A 25,606-nucleotide genomic window follows, 5' to 3' on the forward strand; every position below is an offset into this window, starting at 1 on the left:
TTAAGTAGCCCCAAAACTATTTAAAATATAAATATTTTTTAAATTTTATTATTTTTATCGTAGTTGTAGGAATAGGGTAATAGGAAGCATAATGTGTGCTACAAAGTGTTCACAATACATGAATGCTTTTCTTTTGCAATTTTTTATTTTATTATCCTTCTAGTTTAACAGAAGTAACAGTGATGACTACAAAAATAAAAGACAAACTGATCTATTTCCAGTGAATTTTATGAACTAAGGCATGTAATACCCATGATCCAATTGAAAATACTCATTATGTTTCTCAATGATGGAGATAATTGCCTGGACTCAACTCTGCACTTTGCTGCTTAGCTTATGTATAAATGATTTGAAATGTCATCTATAAGCTACCTCAAAGCTCCTATAATTATGAAAGTTTTATAATCGTATCAGTTTAGAGCTAGAGCAAACCAGAGAAATCATGTAGCTCATTCAACTCTTAATTCCTCAGATGGAAAAACAGATTTAGGTAACCTAAATTTTCAATCATAACCAATTAGAGGTAGAGGAGATTAGCACCCAGGTCTCAGGCTTAGAAATCCAGTGGTTGTTTCTTACATTATAGCATGATACTTTCAGTCATGCTAAAATTTTTTAAAAAAAGATTTAACACCTCATTGATTTTAGTGTATCAGTGAAATTGAACAGATACATTGCTAATTAAAGGAATTTAATGTAATTAATATTTTTTAAAAAGTTGCCTGCAAGACTATACTTTCAGGGATCATTTCTATAGTTTATTACTAGGGAAGTTTCCCTGAATGTGTAGAGCACCAAAAACACTCTTCAGGATATTATCCAGAAGAATTTCCCCAACCTAGCAAGGCAGGCCAATATTCAAATTTAGGAAATACAGAGAACACCACAAAGATATTCCTCGAGAAGAGCAACCCCAACACACATAACCTTCAGATTCACCAAGGTTGAAATGAAGGAAAAAATGTTAAGGGCAGCCAGAAAGGAAGGTCAAGTTACCCACAAAGGGAAGCCCATCAGACTAACAGCGGATCTCTCAACAGAAACTCTACATGCCAGAAGAGAGTGGGGGCCAATATTCAACATTCTTAAAGAAAAGAATTTTCAACCCAGAATTTCATATCCAGCCAAAATAAGCTTCATAAGTGGAGGAGAAATAAAAGGCTTTACAGACAAGGAAATGCTGAGAGATTTTTTCACCCCCAGGCCTGCCCTACAAGAGCTCCTGAAGGAAGCACTAAACATGAAAAGGTACAACCAGTACCATCCACTACAAAAACATGCCAAATTGTAATAACCATCGACACTATGAAGAAACTGCATCAACTAATGGGCAAAATAGCCAGCTAGCATCATAATGACAGGATCAAATTCACATATAACAATATTAACTTTAAATGTAAATGGGCTGAAAGCCCCAGTTAAAAGATACAGACAGGCAAACTGGATAAAGAGTCAAGACCCATCAGTGTGCTGTATTGAGGAGACCCATCTCACATGCAAAGACACACATAGGCTCAAAATTAAGGGATGGAGGAAGATCTACAAAGCAAATGAGAAGCAAAAAAAAGCAGGGGTTGCAATCCTAGTCTCAGATAAAACAGACTTTAAACCAACAAAGATCAAAAGAGACAAAGAAGGCCATTACATAATGGTAAAGTGATCAATGCAACAAAAAGAGCTAACTATCCTAAATATATATGCACCCCATACAGGAGTACCCAGATTCATAAAGCAAGTTCTTAGAGACCTACAAATAGACTTAGACTCCCACACAATAATAGTGGGAGACTTTAAGACCCCACTGTCAATATTAGACAGATCAATAAGACAGAAAATTAACAAGGATATCCAGAGCTTGAATTCAGCTCTGGACCAAGTGGACTTACTAGACATCTACAGAACTCTCCACCCTAAATCAACAGAATATACATTCTTCTCAGCACCACATCACACTTATTCTAAAATTGACCACATAATTGGAAGTAAAACACTCTTCACCAAATGTAAAAGAGCAGAAATCACAACAAACTGTCTCTCAGACCACAGTACAATCAGACTAGAACTCAGGATTAAGAAACTCACTCAAAACTACACAACTACATGGAAACTGAACAAACTGCTCCTGAATGACTATTGGGTAAATAATGAAATGCAGGCAGAAATAAAGATGTTCTTTGAAACCAATGAGAACAAAGACACAACATACCAGAATCTCTGGGACACATTTAAAGCAGTGTGTAGAGGGAAATTTATAGCACTAAATGCCCACAAGAGAAAGCAGGAAAGATCTAAAATTGACACCCTAACATCACAATTAAAAGAACTAGAGAAGCAAGAGCAAACAAATTCAAAAGCTAGCAGAAGACAAGAAATAACTAAGATCAGAGCAGAACTGAAGGAGATAGAGATACAAAAAACCCTTCAACAAATCAATGAATCCAGGAGCTGGTTTTTTGAAAAGATCAACAAAATAGATTGACTGCTAGCAAGACTAATAAAGAAGAAAAGAGAGAAGAATCAAATGGATGAAATAAAAAATGGTAAAGGGGATATTACCACTGATCCCACAGAAATACAAACTACCATCAGAGAATACTATAAACAGCTGTAAGCAAATAAACTAGAAAATCTAGAAGAAATGGATAAATTCCTCGACACATACACCCTCCCAAGACTAAACCAGGAAGAAGTCGAATCTCTGAATAGACCAATAACAGGTTCTAAAATTGAGGCAGTAATTAATAGCCTACCAACCAAGAAAAGTCCAGGACCAGATGGATTCACAGCCGAATTCTACCTGAGGTACAAAGAGGAGCTGGTACCATTCCTTCTGAAACTATTCCAATCAGTAGAAAAAGAGGGAATCCTCCCTAACTCATTTTATGAGGCCAGCATCATTCTGATACCAAAGGCTGGCAAAGACACAACAACAAAAATTTTAGGCCAATATCCCTGATGAACATCAATGCAAAAATCCTCAACAAAAATACTGGCAAACTGAATCCAGCAGCACATCAAAAAGCTTATCCACCATGATCAAGTCGGCTTCATCCCTGGGATGCAAGGCTGGTTCAACATATACAAATCAATAAACATAATCCATCACATAAACAGGGCCAATGACAAAAATCACATGATTATCCAATAGATGCAGAAAAGCCCTTTGACAAAATTCAACAGCCCTTCATGCTAAAAACTCTCAATACTAGGTATTGATAGAAAGTATCTCAAAATAAAAAGGCTATTTATGACAAACCCAAAGCCAATATCATACTGAATGGGCAAAAACTGGAAGCATTCCCTTTGAAAACTGGCACAAGACAAGGATGCCCTCTCTCACCACTCCTATTCAACATAGTTTTGGAAGTTCTGCTCAGGGTAATCAGGCAAGAGAAAGAAATAAAGAGTATTCAATTAGGAAAAGAATAAGTCAAATTGTCTCTGTTTGCAGATGACATGATTGTATATTTAGAAAACACCATCGTCTCAGCCCAAAATCTCCTTAAGCTAATAAGCAACCTCAGCAAAGTCTCGGGATAAAAAATCACTGTGCAAAAACCACAAATATTCCTATACAGCAATAACAGACAGAGAGCCAAACCATGAGTGAAGTACCATTCACAATTGCTACTAAGAAAATAAAATACCTAGGAATACAACTTACAAGGTATGTGAAGGACCTCTTCAAGGAGACTGCAAATGACTGCTCAAGGAAATAAAAGAAGACACAAACAAATGGAAGAATATTCCATGCTCATGGATAGGAAGAATCAATATCATGAAAATGGCCATACTGCCCAAATTAATTTATAGTTTCAGTGCTATCCCCATCAAGCTACCACAATTTTCCTCACAGAATTGGAAAAAACTACTTTGAATTTCATATGGAACCAAAAAAGAGCCTGCATAGCCAAGACAATCCTAAGCAAAAAGAACAAAGCTGGAGGCATCATGCTACCTGACTTCAAACTATACTACAAGGCACAGAGACCAAAACAGCAAGGTACTGGTACCAAAACAGATATATAGACCAATGGAACAGCACAGAGGCCTCAGAAAAAACACCACACATCTACAACCATCTGATCTTTGACAAACCTGACAAAAACAAGAAATGGGGAAAAGATTCCCTATTTAATAACTGGTGCTGGGAAAACTGGTTAGCCATATGCAGAAAGCTGAAACTGGACCCCTTCCTTACACTGTATGCAAAAATTAACTCAAGATGGATTAAAGATTTAAATGTAAGACCTAAAACCATAAAAACCCTAGAAGAAAACCTAGGCAATACCATTCAGGACATAGGCATGGGCAAACACTTCATGACTAAAACACCAAAAGCAACGGCAATGCCAAAATAGACAAATGGGACCTAATTAAACTAAAGAGCTTCTGCACAGGAAAATAAACTGTCAGCAAAGTGAACAGACAACCTACAGATTGGGTGAAAATTTTTGTAATCTATCCATCTGACAAAGGCTAATATCCAGAATCTACAAAGAGCTTAAACAAATTTACAAGAAGGAAACAAACAACCCCATCAAAAAATGAGCAAATGATATGAACAGACACTTCTCAAAAGAAGATATTTATGCAGCCAACAGACATATGAATAAATGCTCACCATCACTGGTCATTAGAGAAATGCAAATCAAAACCACAATGAGATTCTATCTCACACCAGTTGGAATGGTGATCATTAAAAAGTCAGGAAACAACAGATGCTGGAGAGGATGTGAAGAAATAGGAATGCTTTTACACTGTTGGTGGGAGTGTAAATTAGTTCAACCATTATGGAAGACAGTGTGGCAATTCCTAAAGGATCTAGAATTAGAAATACCATTTGACCCAGCAATCCCATCACTTAGTATATACCCAAAGGATTATAAATCATTCTACTATAAATGTGTCCGGAATTGGTGGGTTCTTGGTCTCACTGACTTCAAGAATGAAGCCGCAGACCCTCGCGGTGAGTGTTACAGCTCTTAAGGTGGTGCGTCTGGAGTTCATTCCTTCTGATGTTTGGATTGCAGTTTCTTCCTTCTGGTGGGTTCCCTCCCGTTCTCGCTGGCTCAGGAGTGAAGCTGCATACCTTCGCGGTGAGTGTTACAGCTCTTAAGGAAGCGCGTCTGGAGTGTCTGGAGTTGTTTGTTCCTCCCGGTGGGCTCCTGGTCTTGCTGGCTTCAGGAGTGAAGCTGCAGACCTTCGCGGGTGAGTGTTACAGCTCATAAAAGCAGTGTGGACCCAAAGAGTGAGCAGTAGCAAGATTTATTGCAAAGAGAGAAAGAACAAAGCTTCCACAGTGTGGAAGGGGACCCCAGCGGGTTGCCACTGCTGGCTGGGGCCGCCTGCTTTTATTTTCTTATCTGGGCCCACCCACATCCTGCTGATTGATAGAGCCAAGTGGTCTGTTTTGACAGGGCACTGATTGGTGCGTTTACAATCCCTGAGCTAGACACAAAGGTTCTCCACCTCCCCACTAGATTAGCTAGATACAGAGTGTCCACACAAAAGTTCTCCAAGTCCCCACCAGAGTAGCTAGATACAGAGTGTCGATTGGTGCATTCACAAACCCTGAGCTAGACACAGGGTGCTGAGTGGTGTGTTTACAAACCTTGAGCTAGATACAGAGTGCCGATTGGTGTATTTACAATCCCTGAGCTAGACACAAACGTTCTCCAAGGCCCCACCAGAGTAGCTAGATACAGAGTGCGGATTGGTGCATTCATAAATCCTGAGCTAGACTCAGGGTGCTGATTGGTGTATTTACAATCTCTGAGCTAGACATAAAGGTTCTCCACGTCCCCACCAGACTCAGGAGCCCAGCTGTCTTCACCCAGTGGATCCCACACCAGGGCTGCAGGTGGAGCTGCCTGCCAGTCCCGCGCCATGCACCTACACTCCCTAGCCCTTGGGTGGTCGATGGGACTGGGTGCTGTGGAGCAGGGGGCCGTGCTCATCCGGGAGGCTCAGGCCGCACAGGAGCCCACGGAGGGGGTGGGAGGCTCAGGCATGGCGGGCTGCAGGTCCCGAGCCCCGCCCCGGGGGAAGGCAGCTAAGGCCCGGTGAGAAATCAAGCGCAGCGCCAGTGGGCTGGCACTGCTGGGGCACCCAGTACACCCTCCGCAGCCACTGGCCCCGGTGCTAAGCCCCTCATTGCCTGGGGCGGCAGGGCCAGCGGACTGCTCTGAGTGCGGGGCCCGCCGACTGCTCTGAGTGCGGGGCCCGCCAAGCCCACGCCCACCCGGAACTCCAGCTGGCACCAAGTGCCCTGCGCAGCCCCAGTTCCCGCTGGCAGCCTCTCCCTCCATGCCTCCCTACAAGCTGAGGGAGCTGGCTCCAGTCTTGGCCAGCCCAGAAAGGGGCTCCCACAGTGCAGCGGTGGGCTGAAGGGCTCCTCAAGTGCCGCCAAAGTGGGAGCCCAGGCAGAGGAGGCGCGGAGAGCGAGCGAGGGCTGTGAGGACTGCCAGCACGCTGTCACCTCTCATAAAGACACATTGCACACATATGTTTACTGCAGCACTGTTCACAATAGCAAAGTCTTGGAAGCAACTCAAATGTCCATCAATGATAGACTGGATAAAGAAAATGAGGTACATATATGCCACAGAATACCATGCAGCCATAAAAAAGGGTGAGTTCATGTCCCTTGCAGTGACATGGATGAAACCGGAAACCATCATTCTCAGCAAAATAACACAAGAAGAGAAAACCAAAAACCACATGTTTTCACTCATAAATGGGAGTTGAACAATGAAAACACATGGACACAGGGAGGGGAACATCACACACCAGGGCCTGTCAGCGGGGTGGGTGCCTGGGGGAGGGAAAGCATTAGGAGAAATACCTAATGTAAATGACGAGTTGATGGGTGCAGCAAACCAACACGGCACATGTATACCTATGTAACAAACCTGCACATTGTGCACATGTACACCAGAACTTAAAGTATAATAATAAAAAAAGAATACTGCAAACCCCTGCCCCCCAAAAAAAGTTGCCTGCAAGTCATTTTCTTGTAGGTTGAATCTCTTTTAAGTTCAGTAAAGTATACTGATTGACAGAAGTATTCTAAAGATGCTTTAGAAAAATACTTTGCTATTTACAATGTATTACTTAAATATATTTGATCCAGCAGCATTGGCATCACTAAAAGATTGTTAGAAAAGCTGAAAGTCAGGCTGCACCTGAAATCCAATTAAAAAGTATCTACATTTTAACGGCTTCTCAGAGTCCTGGGAAGCTGTATATTCACTCAAGTTTGAGAAGTATGGCAGCCAACTCCAGCCCATCCAAGGAAAGGGACATTAAATCCAATCTGGTCAGCAGGCCTCATTGATCAAACATGTCAGTTTGAGACCTGCACACTTAATGAAGATCTCATAGCTAATCTGAGGCTAAGTTAGAATTTAGGCATTCCAACTCTATACTACACCATGTTAGAGCATTCTGTGATACTTACTGCCTCAGAGCAAATCCGTTCCTCCATACAGATAGTAGAAGAAGGGAAAGCAATCTACACCTCAGACTGCTGCAACTGTTCTGGTTCCAAGCCATCTAATACTAAATATAGGACTAAAACAAACAAACAAAGGGCCTAGCTTTCTTCCACACAGGGATGCTAAAAGGAAGAAAAGTTAAGGCAGTTTATATATGCAATTGCAACATTTCTTGTGAGTGTAAGGTTTGCTGAAGATTTTGGTAGAGAATCTTTATCAATTTAAGAAAGAATTCCCTTTGATTTTACTTTGTGCTGAGAATTTTGGTTATAAATAATTACTTAATGCTATTAAATGATTTTCTGCAACTATTTTAGATATTTTTTCTTTTTAACATGTTAATATTGTGATCTGATTTTCAAAGTTTGAGCTACATTGTATTCATAAAATAAAATCATAGTGATATTTTCCTACATGTTTACCTTTTTATTTGTTCACTATTCCTTTGTACAGAATTTCCTAACATTATTTTTTTTTCTTCTGGAAATAAATAATTTAGAAGTTCCTCTGGTGTATATCTGTTGGTGTTGAATTATCTCAGCTTCTGTTATTTTGAAAATATCTTTCATTTGCCTTTATTTGTGAGGGGCAATTTTCCTGGATATAATTCCAGGATGTAAGTACTCTAAGCTCTTGAAAAACACAAGTTAGTGTCTTCCATCTTCAATTGTTGCCATTAAAACGTTAGATGTAGAGCAGGATTCTGGGGAGACAGTGGAGTAGGAAGCATTAAGAAACTGTCTCTGTACTTAAACAACAAATGCACTCTCAGAATCTGTTTGATGGAACTATTTTGGAACTACTGAGTCTATGAAAGGCTTGCAAATTCTGGTAATGCATCGATGGTAAATTTCAGCTCTTGGCACAATAGCAGCTCCTCATTCTCAACCCTCATCCTTCTGACGGAAAAATATGCAGGGATTAGAAGAGCAGCTTGCACACAGCTTGTGGAAAGCAGGGTACCCTCAAAGCACCCTGTCCTCCAAATATTAGGAATCTGTGCTCCTGTCAGTGATTGCTGCTTCTGATCACAGAGGTGCAGAAAAATGATGGGCAGCCACTTTGTTGTACTTCTCCTCATTGTTGCCAATAAATTCCCCTGAGACAAAGTGACTTTCAGAATACTTAAAGGACCAGAGCATCATCCATCCATTCCTCATTTCTCATTTTTCTATTTTTCCCATTTTAGCAGCAAGACATAGAAGGACAGGACATTGAAAAGCAATTTCATACATAAAGAAAATTAGAAAGTGACCATGTATGCTGAGGAAAAGGCACAGATTCAGAAAAGACCTGAGAAGACCTTAAGTTTACACTTCCAAGTAATTCTCATTATAAAGACAGCATGAAAATTAAACAATAATAATGATATAATAATAATAATAATAAGCAAAACACCCTGAAAAGGGGGGAAATGTGATTTCCAAATTTACTACATAATTAGATTCAAATGTCCAGTTTCAACAAACTTCACGAGATATTCAAAGAAGCAGAAAAATATGACCCACAAAAAAAAAAGAAAAAAGAAAAAAGAAAAAAGCAACAGTAATTGACCCTGAAAAAGACCTAATGGCAGATATACTAGACAAAGACTAAGACAACTGCCTCATAGATCCTAAATGGCATCTTTAAGATATGGAGTCAAGAAAATAATTTATTTAAAAAATGGAAATATCAACAAGGAGATGGGAAATCTAAAAAGAACCAAAAATACATTCTAGAAATGAAAAGTACAATAACAGAAATGAAAAATTCATTAGAAGTATCCAATGGCAGAGTTAAGTAGGCAGATAAAAGAATCAGCAAAGTCAAGGAAAAGACAATGTAAATAAGTGAGTCTGAATAAAATTTTTTAAAAATTTAAGAAAGGTGAACAGAACCTATGAAACAGAGTCAAGCATATTAACTTACACATTGTGGAAATCTTAGAAGTAAAAGAAACCTAGATGAAGGCAGAAATAACATTTCAAGAAATAATGGCTGAATATTCCCCAAATTTGATAACAGACATGAATGTAAACATCCAAAAGGTCGATGAACTTCAATTACAATGAATTCAAAGAGAACAATTTCAAAACACATTAAAATAAAACTTTGAAAAGAAAAAGGCAAATAGAAAATTTTTAAGGCAGCAAAAAGCATTTCATCATGTACAAGGGATTCTCAATAAGATTGTCAGCAGATTTCTCATCAGAAACTATACAGACCAGAAGGCAGTGGGCAATATATTCAAAATGCTACAAGAAAAAAAATGTCAATCAAGAATCCTGTATCCTGCAACACTGTCTTCGAACCTAAAAGAAAAATTGACACATACCCAGATCAACAAAACCTGAGGGACCTCATTGGGACTAGACCTATAAAATCTATTATTTTAGCAATGGTTTGTAACTTTAATATTTGTTTCCACATAATTTAAGATATTAATACACTTTTTTAAATTATTAATGTAAAAGCTAGTATTATTGTAACTTTGGTTTGGAACTCAGCAGTTTGTTTTATACATAATTTAATAGAGTAATGCATTTAAAGAATTATCAGTATATGTTCTGGGGCACACAATATATTAAGATGTAATTTTGTGACATAAACAACTAAAGTGGTGATGACTACACTGTAAAGAAGCAGCTTTTGTTGATCAAAGTTAAGCTAGTATAACAACTTAGAGTACCATAAGTTTAGGACGTTAAAATGCAGCCCCCATAGTAACCAAAGAGAGTAGCTGTAGAATATACACATAAGGAAATGAGAAAGGAATTAAATGTTTCAATATAAAAAATCAACTATACAAAGAAGAAAATGTTAATGCAGGACATATGGGACAAAAGGTATAAGGTATAAAGGAAACAAACAGAAAAATTACAGAAATATATCCCTCTTTATTAGTAACCACTTTAAATGCAAATGGATTAAATCCTCTACTCAAAAAGCAGGGATTTGAAGAATGGGTTTTAACAAAATGTTCCAACTAAATGAGATCTTAGAAGATACTCACTTTAGTCCAAAGACACAAATAGATTGTAAGAAAAAGCGTGAAATAAGATAGTCCATGCACATTGTAACCAAAAGAGAGCAGAGGTGGATATACAAATATCAGATAAAATATACTTTAACTAAAAAAGGGCATAAGAGCCAAAAGTACATTAGATATCAATAAGTTTTCATAGAGGAAGAAAGTATAATAATTATAAACATTTGCAAACCAAATAACAGACCATCAAATACATAAAGCAAAAAACGACAGATTTGAAGGGAAAAATAGACAGTTCTACAATAATAGAGACTTCAGTACCCCATACTGAATAATAGATAGCACAACTAGACAGAATATTAGTAAAAAATCAGAGGACTTAATCAACAGAATACACCAAAAAGATCTAACAGACATATACAGAACATTCTACCCAACAGCAACAGCATGTACATTCTCCTCACATCCACATGGGACATTTTCAGGATAGACCATATGCTAAAACAAAAATCAAGTCTCAATAGATTAACAAAGACAGAGATAATACAACCTGTCTTCTCCAGCCACAATGGAATGAAGTTAAAAATAAATAACAAGAAGGAAAACTGACATTCTCAAAAAAGTTGTAAAAATTAAAAAACATACTTTTAAACAACCAATGGATAAAGTAAGCAAACACAATGGAAATTTAAAAATACTTAGATATGAATAAAAACGAAGACACACAACAAAATTTGGGGAACACAGTAAGTATAGTGCTAAAGAGCAAATATATACTTTCAAATGCTTGTATTAGAAGTAAGAAGATCTCCAATCGGCAACCTGATTTTACAACTTAAGGAACAAGAAAATGAAGATCGAACTAAACCCAAAGCTAGAAGAAAGCAGGAAACAGTAAAGGTTATAGCAGAAATAAGCAAAATAGAGAATAGAAAAACACTACAGAAAACTAATAAAAAGTTGATTCCATGAAAAAAATCAAGAAGTTTAATGAATTTTTAACTAGACAAACTAAGAAAAAAAAGAAAAATCAAATTATTAAAATCAGAAATCAGAGTGGGGACATTACTACAAATTCTACAGAAATAATAAAGCTTACGAGACTATAGTTAAGAATTCTACATCGACAAATTACATATCTTAGATAAAATGGATGAATTTTTGAAACACAAGCACTGTCATCACTAAATGACAAAGAAGAAATCTGAATAGACCTATAATTAGTAAGAAGATTTAATCAGTAGTCAAAATTCTCCTGATTAAAAAAAAAAAATCCCTGGTGTCTTCACTGGTGACTTCCACCAAACGTTTAATGACAAACTAATACAAATATTTTTCATTATTTTCCAAAAAATTGAAGAGGAAGGAGCAACTCTTAGTAGAAAAGCTTCACAACACTGGATTTGGCAGTGATTTCTTGGACATGATGTCAAAGGCACAGACATCAAAAGAAAAAATAGACAAAATGAACTACATGACTTTTTTTAATTGTCCATCAAAAGATTCTATCAGCAGAGAATTTTATCCACAGAATTGGAGTCTATATTTATAAATCATATATCTAAAAGGAATTAATATCCAGAATGTATAGTGAATTCTTAAATCTCAATAACAATAGCAGCAAAAACCTAATAATCTGATTTTTAAAATGAGCAAATGATCTGGGTAGACATTTCTTCAAAGAAGATATACAAATGGCCAACAAACACATGAAACAATGCTCAACAATGCTACTCCATGGGAAAATGTGAATAAAAACTTCAATGAGATATCACCTCACAACTGTTAGGATGATTATAATAAAAAAACAGAAAATAAAATACATGTTGGTGAGGATGTGGAGTAACTGCAACCCTTGTGTACTGTTGGTGGGAATATAAAATAGTATTGCCACTGTGGAAAATAGTATTGTGGCTCCTCAAAAAATTTAAAATAGATTTATCATATGATCTGTTAATTCCACTTTTGAGAATGTACCCAAAATATTGAAGGCAGTGTCTCAAAGACATATGTATACATTCATGTTCATAGCAGCATTATTCACAATGGCTAAAACTGGGAAGCATCACAACAGTCCCTTACTGGATGAATGAGTATCGAAATGTGGTATATAAATACAATGGAATATTATCCAGCCTTAAAAAGGAAGAAAATTCTAATGTATGCCAAAATGTGGATAAACTTTGAGAACATCTTGCTAAGTGAAATAAGCTAGTCATAAAAAATAGGTTACTGTATGATTCCACTTAGATGATGCTATGGTTTGAATGTGTCCCACAAAGTTCATGTGAGATATTAATTGCATTAACCTCCAATGCAGTTTTCAGAAGTGGGACCTTTAAGTGGCTGATTAGGTTACCAGGTCACCAGGGCTCTGCCTGCATGAAATTCTTAATGTCACTATCATGGAATTGAGTTAGTTATTGTAGGCGTAAGCTTGTTATAAAACCCAGTTTGGCCCTGTCTTGATCTGTCTTCCCCTTCCACCTTCCACCATGGGATAATCCATCAAGAGGGTCCTCACGAGATGAAGTCCTCACAACCTTGGGCTTCCCAGCTTCCAAAACTGTAAGAAATACATTATTTTTTATTTATAAGTTACCTACACTGTGGTATTTTGCTATAGCAATATAAAATGTTCTAAGACATGAGGTACTTAAGAGTAGTCAAAAATGATAGAGACAAAAAGTAGAATTATAATTACAAGGAGCTGACAGGGGAAGGGAAAATTATTGTTTAATAAAGATACAGTTCCCATCATACAAGAAGAAAATAATTCTATAGATGGATTGTGGTCATGGTTGTACAAACAGTATGAAATTATTTAATACCACCGAACCCTACACTTAAAAATGGTTAGGATGGTAATTTTTATGGTATGTATATTTTACCACAATAAAAAGTTTTGAAAAAAAAAGTTGGATGGAAATCTCATCTTTATTCCATTGTTGATCATCTGTATTTTCTCTCTGGCCGTCTGTGAGATCTCTTTGTCTCTAGCACTCTGTATTTTCACTGTGCTATATCAAAATGTGATTCTTATTTTTCTTGCTTTTGTTTCCAATGTATCTCAAATCTTTCATCATTTCTATACACTATTTCAGCTACTTTTATCTTTAATATTGTTTTTTTTCTTACCACCTTCTACATTCTCTCTTTGAGAAAATACAATTAGATATATGTTGAATTGTATTTATCTTTCATTGTTTTTAACCTTTTAAAAATTTTTTCATCTCATTTTCTCTCTGTGCTGCAATCTAGATAATTTTTAGATGTACCCTCCTCTACTGCAAAAGTCTTTTTCCCTAGCTCTTTGAGAAATAATTAACAAACAAAAATGTTAAATATTTTAGGTGTGCATTGTGATGCTTTCATATATGTATACATTGTGAAATGATTACTACAATCAAGCTAATTAACATATCCATCATCTCATATAGTTACCATTATTTTGTAGTGAGAACTCATAAGATCTACCCTGCTAGCAAATTTCTAGTATATAATACATCATTATTAATTGTAGCCAAAATGATGTACAATAGATCCCATGCTTTATTCATCCTTACTAACCAAAACTTTGCAACTATTGACTCAAATCTCACCATGCCTTTTTAATTGTTCCTACTGTTCATTTTTTCAGCTTAATGAAACCATTATTTTTAAAAAAAATTGATTGGTATGTTTTTCCTTGCCAGAAATTCAATTTTCTTCTCTTTCAAATATAACTGGCCAATTTTTACAGTCATTTATGCCTTTTTCATGCTTTTGACTCCATCTTTTTTGGTTTGTTCAAAGAGATTAATGTAATTATTTTATAATCTGTATATAGTGATTTTACTATGTAGTCTTCACAAATTTAATCTGAATTTTAAACCTTTTTATAATGTCTTATTTCTACACATGTAGTATTAATTTGTTTGTTAAAATTAATGTTCTTTGGAGTTTGTTTTTTCTGTGAGAACAATTAAAGTTGTGTATTTTATTTTTTTCCCCACAGAGAAGTTTGGTATTTACATCAGTTACACACTTAGGACACCAACTTCCCAAGACCACTTTTCATTAAAGTTCACATTTGGAGCCATACAGGTTAGTGTGAATGAGGGCCCCAATGCCATAGGGAAGATGACTCATGATTAGGAAATCCCAGGGAGACATTTTCTTTTTATTAATTTACCTCTTGCTATTGACTGGTGAGACTAATAAAGCCACATTTCTTCTTCCTTCTCCCCTTGAGAGAAGAGTCCTAATTCATCTCAGTTTTATATGGGGACAGGGCATGGAAGTCTTGCCAGCATACAGAAGGTAGTCTGTATCATTTTGTTAAGTGAATAAATAAGTGCTTCTCAAAGAGAAGTTATTTCCAATATTAAATTTACCACTTCAGTAGCACTTATTAATAGTCTTTAGAAGTTACATTTTCCTTTGCTTCATCAGAGTAAGAAAGGAGCCAATGAAATTTTTAGAAAAAGTTGGATAACATAAAAATTTTCTGAAACATAAATAAACATATTGTATGCAGTTAAATATGTGAGCCTTTGTCCACAATCCTATTCTATATAACTAGATGTTCTATATGTGGAAACTTTCTTAAAGTTGTGCCTTAAGATGGAATCAATCTATGTGCATTACATTTTGGGAACACTTAGGCCATGAAGATGTTGGTTATACCCAAAATGCTTCCCGTCACTACCACCTGCCTTCCTTGAATCTCTGTGTTGCAACTTTCTCTAGAAAGATGTAACTCTTACCATAAGAGAATGAGCAATCTGAATAAACCTTTGCATGTCCACACTCAGTGATATAATTCATCTAACAATAATGCTTTAGGTTACTTTTGATTGCTAAAACTTGAATCAAGTGTTTCTGAAATGGATAGAAGGGTCCTATGCCTAGGGACTCCTTATATATATTATTATAAATGGCTCTACAGAAATACAAAGTTCACTATCCTATCTCTTTACCGTGCCTCTGTTTCAATGCAAAAAATGGCAAATGTCTTCAGTTCAAAGAACACCAGAATTTAGCTTAAGTAAAATGCCTAGTATCATTCCATCAGTAAAAGAAGCGCAGTTCCCTAACCGAGGTAAAATTCAAGTAACTGTCAGCGGTTCATATTATCTCTCACTGCATCTGTAAGATTATTTCAATTGGGAAAAGCAGCAGCAGAAGATACTTGTAAAGCTTCTTACATGCTTGCAATTTTCCTCTGGGAACTTTCTACTCTTCTGTCTGTTTGACCCTTCAGAGAAAGTTCATCTTCTAAAAGAACCACAGTTTTTTGCCACAGAACCATCAGTCTTACCAAGGCTGAAAAGCAGCCCTGAATCTCTCCCACCACTTAAACTACATTATCTGTATACTAAATGATTTTATGCAAAGTATCCCCATTTTATAAATGTATTTCTTATAATAAATGCAAAAGTGTGTATCTGCTTTGAGAACAAAAAGATTGTTATTTTTTCTTTGTTTTTCCTCATTTTGAGGGAGAAAAGCATGAAAAAGAAAATGACCATTATTTTTCATCTTCTATGGCAATTGCATGGTTTGAAAACCTTAATGCCAAATCTAATAGGTGAATGTTATTAATATCCCATTCCACAAGGAAGACAGGAACACAGGAAAAGTAAAGTAAAAGTTTGACAATTTCCATTAAATGTGTGCTGATATTTTTCTGTAATACTGAGATTTTTTCAAGATAAACAATTTAACTGTATTTCCTAATTTTATACATGTAAGATATATGCTCCTTAGATGCCTTGCTATGAAGAATAAATGTGTTCCTATTACACAGTGCTTGTTCTGAAAGACTCTCACAGTTGTATAGCTCATTTAACTACATCATATGACACTGTGCCACATCATTAATTTATGCAACTTTCTTGGACGTTAGCCTGTTGAATATACCACCTGTTGTGTATACTGTTTATCTCTGTTACTGTGTTTGATATTTCGTTGCTATGTCAAAATTAATAAGTTACTATTGGTATTTTGCTTCTTCATTCTACTATATAAATTATTTATCAATTTCTTTAAGTAAATGCCACTTACCACTTTTATTACAATAATGATAAAGATAATTCTTAAGATAATAATGAATAAGATGATAAACATAATAATTAGCATTTTCCAAAGCATTTTCACATATTGTATTCACAACAATACTGTTAAATAAGAAGAAAGGTCTATTATCTTCCTTGCACAAAAGAAAAAAATAGATTAAGAATTATCAGGCAACCTGTCCAATATTATATAATTTGTAATTTTTATACAGGATACTCAGATTTGCAGGAGAAATTCCACTTCAGAAAGCACCAAATTACCATCACATTGATTTCCAAACGTCTAATTTAAATATCTAGATATCTAAATATCTGAAGTCATTTTTCAGAAAATGAGCATGTAATTTTCCAGAGACATATATTATAGATAGTTATTAAGTTCTAATATAACCCTCAAATAACCAATTCATCTCAAATAAATGTGAAATATAAATAAGACAGAGACTAACATTGTTTTTTAGAAAAACTACCAGTTTCTCCTGAGGTAACTGGTTGCTTTCTCCTTTCAATGTAAAGAGAAAAGGTTTAGCTCTAAAACTGTTCTGTAATGCTTGGGATTCAGAAATGTGCAAGAGTACATCCTGCTTTCATTTAGGTGACAATAAAAACAGAAATGAAATTAAGTTAGTCCATGCAACTATTATGGAAGAATTAGTATAATTATAGATCTCAAAGGTATACTCAACATCTTTTTAAAAAATAAATTCAGAATATGCACATAGTTGGTAATGTCCATTCCTAGCAGGAATAACAGAAAAGGACAAATATTTGAAATGTCATCCTTATTAATTGATGGTTTCTCATACTCAGCTTGAGCAGAGTCAATAAAAACATTACCTTGATGAAGGTACAAACTTATAAGAAAATGTAGTCAATATTTACAGTAGGGAGATAAATGATCAATAAAATCCCTATTTGTTTTTGTTTTATTTATAATCTGGCCTGCAGTTCTGCTTATCTTTTAAGTAGATAGGGTCACTAAGGAGGCTCCTGCAGGGTGCAAGGATGCCTGCAGTCAAACTCACCACCCTGGAAAGCAAGCAGTGCTGCCTTCAGCTAAATACAATAGAGAACACTGTCAGTTCTATGCTCCTAGAATATTGTGAGGCACAGAAAAACAAATTAGGAAGGGGTTGGCACTCCAGCCCTTACAGCAACTTCTCTGTTGTTTATTCCCTTTTATTTCTGTACTGAGTGCCCAAGGCCATGAGACCTCACCTCTTGCATCAATGTGACCTGGATGTGAGACATGGAGTCAAAGAAGATCATTTTGGAACTTTAAGGTTTAATGATTGTCCTATTGTATATTGGACTTGCATGGGGCCCTAGCCCCTATGTTTTGGCCAATTTCTCCTATTTGAAATGGGCGTATTTACCAAATGCCTGTGCCCCCATTGTATATAGAAAATAATTAACTTGCTTTTGATTTTACAGGCTCATAGGTGGAAGGAACTTGCCTTATCTCAGCTGAGACTTCGGACATGGACTTTTGAGTTAATGATGGTATGAGTTAAGACTTTGGGAGACTGTTGGGAAGGCATGATTGTGTTTTGAAATGTGAAGACATGAGATTTGGAAGGGGCCCAGGGACGGACTGATATGGTTTGGCTGTGTTCCACCCAAATTTCATCTTGAACTGTAGTTCCTATAATCCCCATATGTGGGAATTGTGGGAGGGACCTGGTGGGAGATAACTGAATCATGGGGGACATTACCCTCATGCTCTTCTCATGATAGTGAGTTCTCACAAGATCTGATGGTTTTATAAGGGGCTTTGCCCTGCCTTTGCTCTGCACTTCTCATTCTTGCTGCCATGTGTAAAAGGACATGTTTGCTTTCCCTTCCATCATGATTGTAATTTTCCTGAGGCCTCCCCAGCCCTGTGGAACTGCAAGTCAATTAAACCTCTTTCCTTTATAAATTAACCAGTCTCGGGTATTTCTTCACAGCAGCGTGAGAATGAACTAATACACTGAGATTTACCTTCAAAATATATTTTATATGAATATTTAAATATTTCTCTGTATACTATTTTTAAATTTAATACTGGGATCAACTTTGGTACAGAGCCTATTCATTTATGTTCTTTTTAACACTTCATGTACATATTCAGAACAAAATCAACATAATCTCAATCAATGTTTCGTGAAAAAAGAAGTAAATGCATTATATGGTCCCAAGGAACTACTGAATTATTCGTGCCTAGAGTTAGGGTCAAATTGGCAATTATATTGTGAGGCAGGATACATTCATCCCCTTAGAAAACACACTGTAAGCTTCTCCAGCCAATCTATGAAAGGATTATTTTCTGACTGATGGAAGATCAGTCTGAAATCTAATATCAGACTCATTCTAGGAAAATAAAGTGGGTCAGGCATGGTGGCTCATGCCTATAATCCCAACCCTTTGAGAGTCCAAGGTGGGAGGATCGCTTGGGGCTAGAAGTTTGAGACCAGCCTGGGCAATATAATTAGACCCCTCTTTACAAAAAATAAAACAAAAAATTAGCCAGGCATGGTGGCACATGCTTGTAGTCACATCTATTCAGGAGGCTGAGGCAGAAGGATCACTTGAGCACAGGGGTTGGAAACCACAGGGAGCTATGATAGTGCCACTGCACTCCAGCCTGGGCAACAGAGTGAAAATCTGTCTCAAAAAAAAGTTGAGGGGGTGGATAATTGGAACCGAATACTGCGATGGTTGATTTTCCTAACTCAGTTGAAAATAATTTCAGAGGCTTCAAGATAAAGTTCTAATTATAGGATTGTTTTCAGTGCAACATTTCATGAACTCAAGTAACTGTTTTCTTTAAGGAACTTAAAAGAATCCCTCTTCTTTTCAGGTATGCAGAAGACATGTCAGGATCTTAACTAGTAGAGACACAGGGTCCTGCGAAAGGAGGGCTCAGGGCAAGTCTGGTTGTATTAGCATTACGAGTATTTGTCATTATGCTGGCAGCCAAACTCCTGCTGACATTATGATTGTGTGGTTTGATACTTCTTCTTACTCCTGGCTGTGAATTAGCAAATCAGTGTCTTATATTTAAGGTGCAAACAATATGGCTGATCACAAAGAGCTAGAACTATTAAAAAAAAATGGCAACGAATGTATTTCATTTGTTTAATATCATAATAGGTCCCCACTTGAAAATTCACATAATCCATTTGAAATTGAGATTAAGAGACACTAGTAGTTTTTGACAGGGGAAAAATTTCAAAATAAAAACTGATTTTAATGAAAAACTAATCGTGATCTCAAATAACAAAAATACGTACTAACACATTCTATTTGTTTAATTTCAAATGGATAAGCTAATAACACAGCTAGATAGATAAAATAAGAGAAAACTTGTGCAAAACTCTTAAATGCCCACCCTTTCATAAAGAACTAAAAGACAAATATAATTTTTAGAGTCGGACTACTAAATACTGTTTCTATAGCGACATTTGAAGATTAATAATTACATACATTTATAAACCACAAAAATTGAATAGTGAAATAATTATGAACATTAGAATTTCACTAAGTAAAACAGTATTTGCATAAGAACATTAAACTTTGTATATAACAAATGAGATAATAATAAATTAAATAATACAAATAAGAAGCAGAGCTTCCTAGGGAGTAACAAAAGAAAGGTTCTTAACATTTCACTGAAAAATATTCTTAAAAAGTAGTTCGGGAAACTGAAGTATTCAAAATGATAATGTCATTAGTCCTGGTTTTCTGAACAAACAACAAATTAACAAGATCAAAAGCACAAACATAATGGAAGAGTTACTTGGAAGTGAAAGATAAATTTCTATGTCAAAAGTAATAAATAATAGGAGACTAGGTATATTTTTAGAGCACAAAATTACCTCATGCTAAAGTTTGTTTTTCATTTTTTAAATTTTGGAAGCATATCTTTTCATTAATTAGACTAAAAGGCCTTAAAGTAAATTAATAATCAAGTAGAACAATAATATCCATAAATATTATATGAGTATGTTCTATTTCCTACTACAGCATACTTAATAGGCGAAATAATTGAGTCAAACTTTCCCCTAAAGCATGTAATCAACAAAAATAAGTAATTTATTATATTCAAAGTTCACATTTGGAAGAATTTTAGTGCTGCCTGACAGAATAGAGAAAAATCAAAGATATCAAGGATGTAACATTTTAGGTGATTAGGGAAGTAGAACAAGGGCCATGATTTAAAAAGTGCAATAATTGTATGAAATATGTCTTCCTGTCCAGAAGGTCAAAAGTAGGTACCAGTAGCCAATGAATTTCATTGATCTGGAATCTCTGTATGTAAGAACGATGCCCTTGCACAGGCGCCATGTGGAAGCGATGATTTTTTTTTTTTATTTTTCTTTGAGATGGAATTTTGCTCTTGTCACTCAGGTGGGAGTGCAGTGGTGCTATCTCGGTTCACTGCAACCTCTGCCTCCCAGGTTCAAGCGATTCTACTGCCTTAGCCTCCCAAGTAGCTGGGATTACAGGCACCCACCACCACACCCGCCTAATTTTTTTGTATTTTTAGTAGAGACAGGGTTTCACCATGTTGGGCAAGCTGGTCTCAGACTCCTGACCTCAGGTGATCCACCCGCCTCCGCCCCACAAAGTGGTGGGATTACAGGTGTGAGCCACCACACCCAGCCAGAAGAGATGAAATATTTTATTCTTCAAATACTGCAACTGAAAAAAGGAAAAGTTTTTCTTAAAATTCAAGAAATCAAATTATTCTTCATTTTAAACTCAATCAAATCATCCCGATATAGAATTTTTTGTCAATTTGCCTTGATTCATTGTGACTTTTCAGTGTTTGGCTTTCAATTTCTTATTCTCCCTTTCAGAGATACATACCTATTGATGAAGTTGTTAGATATTTATTGAAAGTATTTTATGTGCTAGGCAAAAACAATAAAAACAAACCTGGTTTCTGCATTCATTTGAGCTTAAAGTATCATCATCAAAAGATACCATTAACTTTTAATGACGCCCTCAAAGTCACATTTTTTTCTTCATCTTTTGCCTCAAATATTGTTTTCTTCTATCTTCCTAAAGTCATATCTTCTTTTAAATTCTCTTTCAATAAATACTATTTTTTAAAAAAATTTCTAAATAAACACTGATGAGCATTTAGTTCATGTGCTGTTTTGTGCTATAAAATTTTAAACTAAATTTGGGTCAGAGGTTTCTTAAATCCTTTACTATTTTCTTATTCCATTTTGTTAGTAATTATGCAATTGTAATTAGAAGACAGATATTATTTTTTAAAAAGAATCCCATTTTCCTTATAATTCCAAATTGCCTGTAGTGATAACATATTTCACTAAACGCTTTACATATGTTTTCATTACTGGTCTTAATTTACACAGTGATGACTTCCCATTACTTATTCTTGAACACACTTTTAATCTTATGTCTTTGGTTTGTGATTTTGCTTATACCTTCCCCTGGCTGAACCACCATATGTTCAAGAGGTTTAGTCTGACATTTCTTCTCTATTCAATATTTCTTTGTCTGCCTTAACAATTTTTCAAATTGTTACAAGTTTTCCCCTTCATCTTCTGAGATGAGGGCTTTACAGCCATGCTGTCCCTTTAATTTGTCCCTGCTTTCCAGACCTATTCCTCTTCCTGCTCTCTTATCACTAGCATCTCCTTTCTTCTATTCATTCTCCTTTTACCAGCATTACCATATCCTCCATTTTTATCCCCAGGGTTATTGCTCCTTTTATTTTGTTATATATGTGTACCGGAAGGCAAGCCCTAACCTAGGCACTGAATGTGTTGAGTAGTATTATTCATTCAAAAACATTTGTGAAACAACTACTTTAAGTCATGCCTCAAATAAGAATCTGAGGATATAAAGAAAACTACATTATAATTCTCTGACTCAAAGTATGAACAAGCAAATGGAGAACCCAGCTTGTGAAATAAATAATTAAAATACAAGTGACATTAATTTCTATAAACAATAAAATTATATTCCTTGGGAAGGAAATGAAGAAAAGGTAGAGGGGTTATGGAAGATATCTTAGAGGAGGATGTGTTAGTCTGTTTATGCTGCTATAATTAACGTCTAAGACTGGGTAGTTTATAAAGAACAGAAACTTTTTTGTCACAGTTCTGGGGGCTGGGAAGTCCAAGATCAAGATGTCAGCACATTAAGTGTCTTGTGAAGGCTCACTCTCTTCTGCAAAGACAGCACTACTTACTGTTTCCTCAGATGGAGAAAGGTGGAAAAGCAAAAGAGATAAACAGTTCCCTCACACCTCTTTCACAAGATCTTTAAACCCATTTATGAGGGCTTTGCCATCATGACTAAATCACTTTCTATATGTCCCACCTCTTAATACTATCACATTGATGATTAAGTTTCAATGCATGAATTTTAGGAGGACATATTCAGAGCACAGCAGAGGGCATATTTGAACTGGCTCTTGATATACAATGAATGGGTAAGAGAACATAGAAGGTGAATGCAGCATTCATGACAGTGGAACTAGCATGTTCAATGACAAGTCTAAAAGAGCTGCATGTATTCAAGTCTACATGTAGTTGAAAAACAGGGTGGGTGGAAGGTGATACTGCAAAGGTAAATGTGGATCAGGTCATGAGAAGCCTCACAAGATACTTATGACTTAGGTTACTTCTTGTGAGTTATGGTCTGTAACTGAAAGATTTCAAGTTGAGGGGATATCTGCAGTGCAAAGATAATTATTCAGACAGTATGGAGAATGGATTAGAGGAGGCTGAAACATGAGTCAGGATTAGTGGGAAGTAATTACAATAATTCAGGGAAGAAATCATGGGAATCTGAACCAAGACAGTGAGAGTGTTGATGGAAAAGCAGTAAAATATTAGAGATTGTTTAGGAAGGGGCATCAGTATTTAGTAACTATGACTGGGAGGAGAAAGAGGGTGAAGAAGGTAATCCATAATGAATTCAGGCTTTGTCCACAAGGTGAATGGTGGTGTCTTTAACTAAGAAATATTTAATCTACAGTAATAATTGAGAGAATGCTAAATATCACTATAAAATAACAATTTCTGGTAAGTTTATTTATCTTAGATAATTAAATAGAGTTTGAAAATGGGATGCCAAGGATATATCTCCTCTGTTCTTCCTTAAAGTGAGATCTTATCTCACAACTCTGAGACAAATTTTTAAAAAAGAAAAAAGCTTTGAAAGTTAAAGGAACTTGCTGAAAGTCACTTATCTAGTAGATAGTAAAACTGAAAATCTATTCTAATTCTTGCCTAGTCTGGCAGTTCTTTTAACCATATGGATGTTATAGAGTTGCACAAGTTGTTCATTGCACAAGAGTACCAGGCCAAACAACTAAGTGGGTATCAAATTCCAGCTTGTGCTCCACCAACACATCCTGAACACTGTTCCAATTCTGTATACAAAATTTGAAGAGGTGCCTTTTCCTAATTCATTGAAAAGTCCTCTGATAACCAAGCTCTGCACCCTCAGAACTTTGTCTCCTTAAAGGAATTGAATTGTTAGAATTTGTAGAAAGTTACAAAGCCAAATCTTGAGGTGGCCCTCTTTATCTGTTGTATCTTAAGAAGTTGCTCTATCTAGGTACACGTTGATCTGCTTTTAGTAAAAAGCTAATGAAAACTGTCCCAAAATGGAAAGCCTGAAGAGAGGGAGTGGGGAGACTACTGAGCTAGAAATTTCCTGTACTCTGTTACAAACTGTAGTTACATCCTCAAATTAGAGAGTATAGGTAACTAACAATAAAAATTGTAGTCATCCTAGTGTGACTAAAATTAATTACTATATACATATATATCTTCAGGGGACTGGTTCTGAAACTAGATTTAAAAACATCATACCCAGAGCATGGCTCTAGAGCACATATATATAGAATATGATCCAGATATAACAAAGAATAAAAAATCCTTTTCTGGCACCATATAGGGTTTGTTTTATATTACCTACAAATTTATGACTAAATGACTATATTAGGCTGACCTTCAATATTTCCTGTAACTTTTTCATCATGATAAATGATGAATCATAATGAGAAAAGTGATTTCTTCTATAATGGTGTGAATATTTCATTTTTACTGAAGAACTATAATCTTCAATTTCATGTTGAATAAGAAATCATAATCATATGCAACACTATGCAAAAGCTATGAGGTTGTCCTTTATTGTACCATAATAAAATCTGAGGTTATCAGTCATGCAACTATAGAAGAAATTACATCTTCTTTTCTGTTTAAGACATGCTTTTGTGTTTCTCTGAATTTTCATGACCATTATTAAATACTGACCTATACACATAGATAAATATGTATAGTGATCAAATAATTGGGCATAAAAATACATCTAAAATGTAAACTTTAGATTTATGCTATTTTAAATTTTTCGTATTCTCTTTACTAATACTAATACTCTTTACTAATATTAATTAGGCTAGAATCTCCATAACCAACCACCACTGGAAATTATACTAATCCTTGGGAATATGAGAAGGACTAAGGAGACCATTCTTAAGGAAGCACACTCCTGACTAAATCTGGCTGTCCCTCTAACTTGCTTTGGCCAATAGAATGCAAACAGGTGTGATACGAGCAGGGATCTTAAAATGCGCTTATGCAGCTTGGTGGACTTCCTGCACTTCTGCCATCTGCTATGAGAGGACCATTCCTTGCAAGATAAAAACGCATAAAGCAGCTATAAACTCAAGTTGTAGCCTGAGGTCAAGCCCAAACAATCTATAGCAGAAAGAGAAGCTGCCTCCCTCTCTGTCTCCCTCCCTCCCTTCCTTCGTTTTGCTATCAGAGTATGCTTTTCTAATGGCGGACCAAAAGGGTGGAAGCTGAAGCTAGTACTGCCTCGGGACTTTAACTAGGAACTAACACGCTGTCACTTACACCCTTTGGTTCAATAAGCCTCGTAACAAAACTCAACATCACTGGGATGGGGAAATAGAAACTCTCACTTTCATACATGGTAAAGTCACATGATAGGAGGGAGTAAATAACTGAGAACCATCATACAATCCACTGAACCCTTTTTCTAGGAAAAGAAATTACTGTGCCTCTTGTTTCAAGGCTAAG

The 25,606-nt window shown here is 35.9% G+C and overlaps 1 protein-coding gene and 1 pseudogene across 6 annotated transcripts in view; one reads left to right on the forward strand and one right to left on the reverse strand.

The window, feature by feature from the left end:
* Window positions 1–25,606, reverse strand: part of EDIL3 (EGF like repeats and discoidin domains 3) — a 447,876-nt gene that overhangs the window by 376,001 nt on the left and 46,269 nt on the right.
* On the forward strand, window positions 727–812 carry LOC112133678 (small nucleolar RNA U3; annotated as a pseudogene).

Source organism: Pongo abelii, chromosome 4 (genome assembly GCF_028885655.2).
Source record: "Pongo abelii isolate AG06213 chromosome 4, NHGRI_mPonAbe1-v2.0_pri, whole genome shotgun sequence".
Classification (NCBI taxonomy): Eukaryota; Metazoa; Chordata; class Mammalia; order Primates; family Hominidae; genus Pongo; species Pongo abelii.